The following is a 10,951-nucleotide window of genomic DNA, read 5'->3' as shown; positions in this document are numbered from 1 at the left end:
AAGGTGGAATCAATCCCCCTTAATTCCTTATCACATTATCAATTTAGTATTATTTTGTTGAATTATAGTATCTTGTTAGTATAATTTCCATCGTAATATAATTTCATCGTTACTCTCATTAACTTTGGTAGAACCAATAATCTTAGAAAACGTAAATTCTAAAGAACTAGAAGTGGAACGAATCTTCTACTCTAAATATATATATATAACGATAACGAGAGTAGAAAAACTTTGGTAACATTAAACGTGAAAATAGTTTAGTTTTTCTTACGTTAGAGTCTCGTAGCTTTATTCGTCAGTAAAACTATCGTTTTACGGTTATCAAAATCTAGCCAAAAATCTCATCTAAAGGATTATTGAGTGATGACACAAAGGATGTCTAGATAGAAAAACCACACGTCCACTTGCTTGATCACCACGCCATATCCTATAAGGGAATTTAGGCCCTTTTTGGATCGATATAACCAAATGAACGTTAAAACCCCAAAAATATAGTTTTCTTCTAAGCCTCCACCCTTTCTAAAAGCCTTTTTATTTTTCACCAAAAATTCCTAACCCATTACAACACCCAATAAAAAGCTTACCCAGCTGATGAGTTGAGAACTTGATGGTTATCAGAAAAAGAGAAGAGAAAACCTTGTACAAAAATAGAACAATTATTTGCTTTAAAAAGAAAAGAAAAGAAAAGAGATGAAAATAAAAGAAAAACCCATCCAAAACCAAAACTCCAAAAATCCAAAGGAGTTAAAACAATCGAATCTCCCAAAAGTTCAAAATCAAACGGAGACGATATCAAAAACAAAAAGAATCAAAAGCAAAGTTAGAACTCCCAAATTAAATTCAAAATCATATGGAGTCACAAAGCCAAAGGGCTAAAAGAATGTATCACAATTCGGAAGCAAAAGAACAAAATAAGGTTCTTCCTTGGTTACAAGTATCTTGAAGACACAGTTTCTCATCTTATCAGATTTTGTTTTTCCCTTCATTTTTTTCCTAAACCATCACCCTAGCCCCGTAACTCCTAATAAAAGACCTCTAGCTCGATTAGGAATAGGATGGTCTGATAGTAAGTGACAAGTGTGATCAATCGACCCCGGTTCCTTTGGACGTCATTTGAGTATGCGAGGAATATAAGTGCCCGCTGCACTTGAGAGAAACGAACCTTCAGTGAATCTATTAGAGAGTTGTGATTGCAACACACCACTATGAGAACCCACCTTAAAGAAGCTCTCCAAAAGCCTCGGAAACAACTCTGTTTTTGCATTTCATTGCTCATATTTTGTACAATTATCTTTAGATGCTTAAATTATTGTACATATGTTATTATAAGTTCAAATGAGCTTGTCCTTATTCACCGCTAATGAGATGTATGAACTTCTGAGAATAAATTAGGAAATAATACCCTTTGTACTAAATAGAAGAAGTTTGTGAGTACTTTCACTAGAAAACTGTCACGAGGCTTAAAGCTCATCCACTAGGGAAGTCTTAGTGGTTTAAGATCTTATTGCATATGGTCAATGCAATCGCACTCTACGAAACGAGATTAGTATAACTGATAATAAATCACTCATTTGTGATCTTAGTTTTTTTCTCTCATCCTTGCTTGAGGACAAGCAAAATACTATTTGGGGGTGGTGATCAGCTCCCAAATGTTCATTTTATTACCCATATATTGCAACATTACAGTCTCTCTTACGTTTAACGAAAAGACAACTCATAGCTTTTACTGTCTTTTTCAGAATAAAGGAGTATTTCAGACCACTTATTATAAAAGCTGCGTCCTAGCACCAAAAAGAGCCTTAATCACGCTTATTATGAAAACCAGTAGCTGTTGTGGAAAAGTACTGAAAAAGTCAAAGTCAACAGTCAAATGACTTAAATCAGAAGACCAAAGATGGAGGCCCTTATTTCAAATTATGAAGACTTATCCCTAAACCTACCTTGGTTAAGAAGGCACCCATAAAGCAAAAGTGAAATAGGTGAGGTGTCTCGTTTAAAATGGATGAAGGCAAATCTGTAAATGGCAAAAGTATGGATATATAATCAAAAAGCAAAGGAGAGAGAACTCATCCATTGTCTTAGGATCCAAACCATTTGTTTTGTTTATTTTCTTGTCTTCTTTTTCAATTTATATTTTTAATTTCTTGTTATTTCATTTCCTTTATTTCAATCAACTTGTTATTTCATTTCGTTTATTTCAATCAACTTGTTATTTCATTTCCTTTATTTCAATCAAAATTGTTATTGTTCTTTGTTTCAATCTTCATCTTGTTTGTTTGTTTCATTTCAATGTTTTAATCAATCTTCCTTTCATATTTTCAAGTCATTTTAATCAACAATCAAAGTTTTCAAGTTTATTAGCTTAGAACCATTCTAATATTCAAGAATCTACCTTTCTTCTTCTATCTCCCTCACTCAAACTCTAAACAATTTAAGATGAACCTCAACTTTTAATCTAACTCTTTTGAAGTATACTCACTACAATATTAAAGTTTTAATGATAGATAGCATTATTTTGGTGGGCTTATCTGTTTGGACACTAGTTGATGGTGTAACGGGGACTATGTCTCTTTGGTTGTTGATAGGTGGGTTTTGATAGTTCTGGTTAAACTGGGATAGAACCAATACTCTGTTATGATTGTTATAGGTACCTTATCTTTGTCCTTGTCCTTGTTTGAAGGCATTTGTTGGTTTGTTGAAACCTGGTGGTGTTTGGTTTTGTAGAATGTTGGTCCATGTGAAGTTTGGATGTTGTCTCCATGGTGCATTTGTTACATTGAAAGCATATACTTCTTCTAGCTGAAGTGATGATAAGTTTGTGATCAAAGGGACATATGACATCTATATGATTTAAGCTTAAACAGAAATTGCATGATAAGGTATTTATGTTCATGACAGAATGAGAGGTTTGGTCTTTTTGTTTGGTTGTGGGCATCTATCTTTCTTGTGATGGCATTTATCTTTCTTATGAGGGTTTCTATTAGGGTTTTGATTTCTAGATCTGATTTCACCTCAAAAATACCACTAGTCTTAGATGTACTGGGTTGGGCTGTTATGGAATTATTTATGTCACCCCAATGGGTACTCTTTTCAGCTTGGTTTTCAAGAAAGATTAAAGCTTCGGTTGCACCTCTATCCAAAAAATTAGCATTACTCATGATATCGAGGGTTACTTTGTGTTCTAGGAGAAGGCCCTTTGAAGAAACATTGGACAATAGTGGATTTTTCTAGTTTATGGTGAGAACATGAATGGAGTAGGTCAGAGAATATATCCCATGCTTCGGAAAATGTCTCACTCGGAGTCTATCTGAAGAACTGTATCTTACTTCTTATCTCTTCTGTTTTCTTCAGGGGAAAGTGCTTCTTCATGAAGGAGAACACAACCTTTTCCCATGTATCGAAAGAGTCGACCTTTTGTGAGAGAAGCCAACCGTGACTCTTACCAGCTAGAGTGAAAAGAAATACTCGTAGCTTAACCTGATCGTCAGTGACGCCCAAATGATGAAAGGTATTACATACTTCATATATCCGGCATAGATGCTCGTACGGTAACTTGTGTTCTAACGCATGGAAGATGGGTAGAATATTGAACACGTTCGGTGGAATCCTAAAATCGCTCGTAAGCGGTGTGAGTCATATACAAGATGGAGGTCCATCTTGCAACGGTGTGTAAAAGTTGGAGAGAGGCTCTTCAACTTGCACTACTTCGTCAGCCATCTTAAGAGATGGAGGACTAGAAACAGGAGATTGTCTAGGGCGATGAACTCTCCTACATGAGTAAGTTTTATTCTTGCTAATACTAGAAGTGTCTGAATGCAGTATCATACACTTTTAGCAAGACCCAAAGACTATCCTAACATGCGTAAACGGTGCAATGTATGCTCAAGCAATCGAAATTCGTTTTTGCAAGTACAAAGTTTTGAAAACTTTGTTTTGGTCTACATTTTACTATGCCCTGTATAGAGGAACAATTGGGCGCGTAACTAGGATAGCTCTACTACACGTCTCAGAAAAGTAGGCAGCGCAGTCACTTCACTAAGTGGTGTGTTACCAAGAATCTCACTCATGATAAATCTGGGGGAAGGGAGTGAGGAAGGTAATTGGTCTACCAAAATCTGGTAACTGATTATTCTAAATCCTCGTGGCTATATTTTTGTCATTTTCTGGAGGAGCGTGACTACTTGGACTCTAGTTGATTGATTTTAATTAATTTTTTTGGTCTAGGGTTTTCAAGAATCAAGCAACGTCCAATTTACCTTCATTGGGCAATGACTTCCCAATGGTTGTTATGGCTTGGGTTCAGCCTTATGCGTGAATGTAAATTGTAGTGCAAAATGTAAATTTCAAATAATCACATAAGCATGCTTGAACACACAAGTATCCTCTTACTTGGGCTTCGAGGAGGTTTATAATTTACCTCTCAAGCCGTGCTTACACGCTGCTTGAGGAGAAGACCACGTTGGTTGGCGCTTGATCTGAGAATCTGGCCCAACCTTTTGAGCTTTACCCTGTTTTAAGTTACAAATAAAGGCCCACTTAAAAAGTCCAAAAGTTGTGTTTTTGACAATTTATACAACTTTACTTTCAAGGGCTTAAACTTAAAACTAAACTAAGATTATACTAATATAATTAACTAGTTTTAGATTAATCTCCTATATTAACTAGAGTCAAATGGACTTAGAATGTTAATTACCAAGTTGATTCAAAGTGTGTGAGCTATGATCCACAACTTGCCTCACATACTTGAACTTCCCAAGGCAATTAAAACTCTAATCCCTTGGTAAGTATTAAACTTAAACCAAGTTTAACTCCTGTTCATCATAAGAAATCAATCAAAAACCAAGTTTTTTTTTTTTTTTTTTTTTTTTTTTTTATCACTAACTATTACAAACAAGTTCCACTGTTTTCTTTTACTCTATTACAAAATCCGGGCACAGAGTACAACTTCTTGTCACAAATGAACTGGGATGTGAAAAAATGAACACACTTCTGTGGAGGTGACCCGGCGGTCACGCTTGCCACGCCAGCACGGTCGTCGGCCGGCGCCGGTGGACAACGGTCATTTTTCGCCTATTTGATCAGCTCCTCTCCACCTTTGTTGTCCCGCAACCTAATTTGTAAAAAATGATCTCAGTACAGAGAAACAATAAAAATAAAATGACGAAAAAATAAAAATAGAAATAGAAATGGAGAGATGAGAATGATGCTCCCTTCTTAGATTCTCAACCAATCACTCTCACTCCTTCAATCCCGGTAGCGGTGCCATTTGAAGCTTTAATATTGTAGTGAGTATACTTCAAAAGAGTTTAGATTAAGAGTTGAGGTTCATCCTAAATTTTTTAGAGTTTGAATGAGAAAGATAGAAGAAGAAAGGTAGACTCTTGAATATTAGAATGGTTCTAAGCTAATGAACTTGAAACCTTTGATTGTTGATTGAAATAACTTGAAAACATGAAAGGAAGATTGATTAAAACATTGAAATGAAACAAGCAAACAAGATGAAGATTAAAACAAAGAACAAGTAACAAGTTGATTAAAATAAAGGAATTGAAATAACAAGTTGATTGAAATAAAATGAAATAAAACGACAAGAAATTAAAAACATGAATTGAAAAACAAGACAAGAAAATAAACAAACTAAATGGTTTTGATCCTAAGACAATGGATGAGTTCTCTCTCCTTTGCTTTTTGATTATATACCCCTACTTTTGCCATTTACAGATTTGCCCTCATTCATTTTAAACTTGACATCTCACCCCTTTCACTTTTGCTTTTGCTTTTTGGTGCCTTCTTGACCAAAATAGGTTTAGGGATAAGTCTTCATAATTTGAAATAAGGGCATCCATCTTTGATCATCTAGTTTAAGTCATTTGACTGTTAACTTTGACTTTTCAACACTTTTCCACAACAACTATTGGTCTTCATAATAAGCATGATTAATGCCCTTTTTGGTGCTAAGACGCAGCTTTTATGATAAGTGGTTTGAAATACTCCTTCACTTGAAAAATGCAGTAAAAGTTATGAGTTAAGCGTAAGAGGGACTGTAATGCAGCAATATACGAGTAATAAAATGCACATTTGGAAGTTGATCAATGATGTTGATGGTTCTGTCGTTGTCTCTATCGGAGGAATGTTTGCGGTGCTCATGGCGGGATCGATCCCTTGAACGTCCTCGGGGTTGAGAGCAAGCTCGGTTATTGTTGGCGCGAGTTAGAGTTCGGCTTCACTCTCTGCGAGCCATCAGTTTGAGGCGTAGATCGCCATTGGCAATATTAGTGTAATGTTTGATATGCCCTACTTCAATGAGGTCCTGAAGGTAATGCTTCAGCACCCGACATTCGTTGGTCTCGTGACACTTTGCTTTATGGAAAGCGCAGTACGGCCTTCCTGGAGTGTCTTATGGCTACTTCACCTCAGGTTGGTAATAAGCAGCTTTCCTGATCTTCTCTAGTATGTAACTGGGAGATCGTGTGAGCACAACGAACTCTCGCTTGGTGTGTTGTTTGAATCCAGGCTTTTGTCCTTGTTGCCTGGACCGCTTCTGAGAGGGCGGGGCATCATCTGAGATCGCTGCGACCTCTTGTTCTTCTATGAGGCCTTGGCATTTTAGGCCTTCCTGCAGTTTGATGTACTTGTCCACTCGAGCGTACAACTCTGTCAGCATTTCAAGATGCTCTTTCATGAGTGACCTGGATGGCCATGTGGGCTTTCAAGTCGCGTTGATAAAAGCCACTATGGCGAATGACTCCTTGAGGCCGCTCTCCATACACAGAAGATCTGTCTTGAACCTTCCTAAAAAAGAGCGGATGTCTTCATCTTTCCCCTGGGACAGCTGGAAGAGAGAGTCGAGGTCGGCCTTCTTATGTCTGTTGTGGACGTATTGGCAGCAGAACTGGTCATTGAGTTTTTCATAGCTCTGTATCGAGTTTGACTCTAGCGAGTAGAACCAATCGAGAGCTCCATCTTTCAGGCTTGCTAGGAACAAGTGGCAATGCTGATGGTCGAACTCCTGAGTGTTGTAGAGTGTGAGGCTCTAGAGGTAGCGAGCTATGTGCTGACCAAGACATGTACTACATTCATACATCGCGAACCTGGGTTGTATGAAATCCTAGGGAGAGGATTTGCTGAGCACATCAACAGTGAATGGGGATGCTCGGGCTTCAACATCTTTTGGACGATCTGAGAGGTGTCTCTCTTCACAGTATTTGGATCAATTTTCTGGGATAGTTCATTGATATGTTGGTTGACTTCGTTGATACCGTCCTCTGCGGTGGTACCATTTAGGTTATGGGTTGCGACCTGATTCTTCAGTGCAACGTTTTCTTGCCAGAGTAGGGTGATGTTGTCGCTCATCATACCAAGCTGGATGACAAGGTTCTTGACTTGCTCTTGTAGGTTTTCCATGCTCATGGGCTTGAGGTGTTTTTGTTTTGAAGATTTGTGGTTTCTCAAGATATCGAGCCACAGACGGCGCCATTGTAAAGGTTAAGATTCGTTTAGCCTTACAAATGTAGGCAATTTGGGGGAGAAAGGGTTGGTAGATTGGATTTGACCGAGTTCATGTGGATGAACTGCCTACGTATCAAGCTCTCTCAGGGGGAACTTGAATCAAGTCAGACGTAGTTCATCATCCTCTTTATATAAGTAAGGTGCCCACGCCTATTGCTCTCCCGCATCAGGTCAGATCCAGGTCTTCAGGTCACTTGCGAGCCATGATGGCAAGTTAAGGACATTTATTGTGAAGTGTGCTTGAATCTTCGGCCTTGATGGCTGTAATAAAGAAGTACGTTACGAGCCGTTGTGGAACGAGAGGAGTGAGCGCTATGGAGATCGCTTCTGGGCGAGATCGTCTACTTGACTCGAGTCACTTCGAAGCGAGCTCGCAAGACGAGTACGTGAGATCGGTTGGTGGTGACATCACTCTAGGCACGAGTTGAATAGGTTGCTTGCCTAAGTCGAGTCACTATGAAGTGAGATCAGAGGACGAGGACTTGAGATTGGTTGGTAGTTCTGTTTATGCTGGACACGTGTTAGATATTCATTGGATGTGAATATTATTACTCCCTCACAGTCGCGGCATCGATCTACTTTGGAGTCTGTGCTGCCTCCTTGTCCTGAGTAGGCTGGCCGACCTCTGAGGTCTTGGCCTCTGTGGTTGTTGTGTCTGTGCCCTGAACGGAGCCCCTTGCTATTTCCTTCACTAGATCGATACGAGGGGCATTGGTAAGAGTTTTGACTTCGGAAATGAAGTTTTTTGCCAGTTTGCTTTTGGCGATCTCTCCCTTGCTCTTGGCTAAAGCCCCAGTGGGCTTGTCTAATGAGAGTATCTAGTTACATTTGTGAGTATCGAGCTAGTTGCTCTGAAGCTCCATCATCCATCTAGGGCCAGGGAAGTGTAAGACCTGATGGAGTGTTGATAGTACTGCTTGCATCTTGTGGATTCAACGTCTTCCTAGAATGGTAGTGTAGGACGAGGTGACATCCAGAACACTGAAGCGCGTGTTGATGCTAACCTTGTCTTCACGCACTCCCACAGAGACAGGTAGAATGATGTCACCAATTGGGTAAGCTCTAAATCTGTTGAAGCCATATAGAGGGGCTATTGGATCTATCAAAATTGATTTGGGCAGGTGCATTTTTTTGACGGTCTAGTAGAACAGGATATCGCATGAACTGCCGTGGTTGATCAAGACGCGTTTGACTATCCAGTCGCTTGTTTTGACATGGACAACCAGAGCATCATTGTGTGGCAAACAAACTTTATTGAGGTTGGCCTCAGTGAAAGTTATGTCTCCTGAGCTATGGCTGGCCGTGGGACAAGGGTTGCTTGAGAAGATAACTGATAAACTTCTTGGAGAGTGCCTACTCTTTGCCTTTTCTCCCTAGAAGAAGCGATGGAATCGTCTTGGAATGTGATCATGTTGAAAGTTCGGTTGTTGTCTCTGTCAGATGAATGCTGGCGGTGTTCATGTCGAGATCCTTCCCTAGAGCACCCTCGAGCCTGAGAGCAACCTCAATGGTTGTTATCGTGAGCTGGGCTTCGACTTCGCTCTCTGCGAGCCATCAACTTATGGTGAAGGTCGCCATCTGCGATATCAGTGTAGTGCTTGATATGACCTGCGTCGATGAGGTCTTGGAGATAATGTTTTAGCCCCCAGCACTCATTGGTCTCATGACATTTGGCTTTATGAAAAGCGCATAACAGCTTGCTTGAGGTATCATTAGGCTGATTTACTTCAGGTCGGAAATAAGAAGCTTTCTTGATCTTTTCCACTATGTAACTGGGAGATTTGGTGAGCACTACGAACTCTTGCTTGGTGTGCGTTCTAGTGTTGGGCTTCTCTCCTTGTTGTCTAGGTCGATTCTTGGAGGATGGGATGGCATCTGAGATTGTCAAGATTTCTTTTTTTTCTTTCTCCCGATCTAGTACGTCCTTCCTGTAGCTTGATGTATTTATCTACCCAGATGTACAAGTCTTCCAGTTTCTTAGGACACTCTTTCATTATCGACCTGGCCAACAATGTGTATTTCTAAATGGCATTGGTGAAGGCTAAGGTGGCAAATGACTCTTTGAGACCACTTTCCATCAACAGTAACTCCGTCTTGAATCGTCCTAAGAAGGAGCGGATTGATTCATCACTTTTCTGGGATTGTTGAAATAGTGAATCGAGGTTGGCTTGTTTGCAACGGTTGTGAACGTACTGGCCTGGGAACTGATCTGTGAGTTTCTCAAAGTTTTCTATGCAGTTTGGTTCGAGGGTGTAGAACCAGTTGAGTGCTCCGTCCTTTAGGCTTGTAGGAAAAAGGCGACATTGTAGGTGGTCCCATTCTTGAGCACTATAAAGTGCAAGACTTTGGATGTAGTGAGCTATATACTGATCAGGGCACGTACTTCCGTCGTACATTGCAAACCTTGGCTGGATGAAGTCTTGGGGGGACGGTTTGCTGAGCACGTCAGCTGTGAATGGGGAAGCTCGGTATGTTTTTAGCATTTTCTGCACTATTTGAGTAGTGTCCCGTTTCATGGTACTCTGATCAATTTGTTGTGAGAGCTCATTGATCTGCTGGTTCACCTTGTTAAAGTCGTCCTCAACAGTGATGCCATTCGGGTTTTGAGTCGCGACATGGTTTTTCAATGCCAGGTTCTCCTATCGGAGGAGGGTGATGCTATCGTTCATCGTTCCAATATGGTTGACCATATTTTTTACTTGCTCTTATAGGTTTTCCATGCTTCGTGGGCTTAAGGGAAACTAGTTGGAAGAATGTGGTTTTTCTGAAGAGATTTGGACACCACAGACGATGCCAATGTAAAGGTACATTTTAGACACGACCTTACAATCTAGTAGATTTTGGTTTATGAGAGAAATTGGGGGATTGGTATAGGATTGACTGAGTTCGCTTGGATCTGCGAGCTGCCTACGTATCAAGTTCGTGGATGCAACTTGAATCAAGTCAAATGTAGTTCCTCTTCTATTTTGTAGAAATATATAAAGCGGAAATATTATTATACTTTAGTGTCATTACAAAGGGAATCACTCTCCTTATATAAGGAGAGAACACATATATACTTAGAATACTACCTACTTAATGTGGGACTAAACCACATACTAAAACTTATATATATCTCAACACTCCTCCTCAAGCTGAAATATACAGACTCTGTATATTTTAGGCTTGCAATTACAATGCCAACCCTAAAGAAATGATCCCCCTTAAGCAAATACAAAGATAAGAGTTAGATAGATTCTTCATCTCCAAGCTCCAGCCGCAAGAACAAAGGCTCCACGCACTTTATGCCTCGGTAGCTAGCTCTACAAATAAATGCTCCACAACTATAGGTAGCTCCACAAACAAATGCACCTCAACTAAAGGTAGCTCGAGAACCAGGGCAACGCACAATGGAAAAGCTTGACCAATAATATGACAAAAAATTGCTGAGTTGGATCCAAGA

This window comes from Coptis chinensis, chromosome 6 (assembly GCF_015680905.1).
Source record: "Coptis chinensis isolate HL-2020 chromosome 6, ASM1568090v1, whole genome shotgun sequence".
In the NCBI taxonomy this organism is placed as follows: domain Eukaryota; kingdom Viridiplantae; phylum Streptophyta; class Magnoliopsida; order Ranunculales; family Ranunculaceae; genus Coptis; species Coptis chinensis.
Note: the sequence above shows the minus strand (reverse complement) of the source record.